Source organism: Penaeus monodon, chromosome 27, assembly GCF_015228065.2.
Source record: "Penaeus monodon isolate SGIC_2016 chromosome 27, NSTDA_Pmon_1, whole genome shotgun sequence".
NCBI lineage: Eukaryota > Metazoa > Arthropoda > Malacostraca > Decapoda > Penaeidae > Penaeus > Penaeus monodon.
Genome location: NC_051412.1, coordinates 18,839,797 through 18,840,727, shown reverse-complemented (window position 1 = coordinate 18,840,727; position 931 = coordinate 18,839,797). Strand labels below are relative to the sequence as shown.

Here is a 931-nt window from a genome sequence, read left to right as displayed (position 1 = left end):
AAAAGATTTAAATAATATAATAATATATATGAATAAAATAATTAAAATTATAAAGGATATAATATAAGAATAATAATTTTAACACTTATATAGAAATAGAAAAATATAAGATATATAAAAAAATATATTACATACACATTTTAAAAAAAAATTTATTTTTACATACACATAATATATAATATAATATAATATATATAATTAATATATAATATAAATATTAGATTTACATAAAATTATAATAAATATATATATAATATAATATAATTAAAATAAAAATAAAATAATAAATGTTAAAAAATAAATAATATATAATATAAATATATATATATAATAAATTATATAAAAAAATATAAAATTTGTAATAAAATTATATTAATAATAAATAAATTAAAATTTAATAATTAATAAAATAGAAAATTTTAAAAATTTTATAAAAAACATAAAATATTATAAAAAAATTTAATAAAAATTAAATATCAAAAAAATTTATTTTTAAATTATTTTATTATTATATATATTTATTATAAAAAATAAAATATATATAATAATAATAAAATTAAAAAAAAATTAAACCCAAAAATATAGAAAAATTTTAAATAATATATAAAAATAAAATTTTAATAACTAAACTTTATAAAGGATAAAAATATAGATATAAAAAATTTGAAATAAAATAAAATATAGTTAAAATAAATATATAAAAATATAAATATAAAAAATTAATGATTATTTTAAAAATATAATGTATAAAAATTGGGGAATAATAAATTTAATATTTTAAAATAAAAAATTATAGTATATATATAATGATTTATTTTAATAAAATATTTTGTAAAATTATATATTAATATATATATTAAAATAATAATTTTATAAATATTATATTATATATAAATTGTATATAAATTTTAATGTTAATATTTATTTTGTA

The 931-nt window shown here is 4.9% G+C and overlaps 1 protein-coding gene across 1 annotated transcript in view; it reads left to right on the top strand.

Annotated features, from left to right (window-relative positions):
* LOC119590653 (inner centromere protein A-like) overlaps window positions 1-931 on the top strand; it is a gene marked incomplete in the record, with an annotated part of 50,715 nt that overhangs the window by 18,921 nt on the left and 30,863 nt on the right.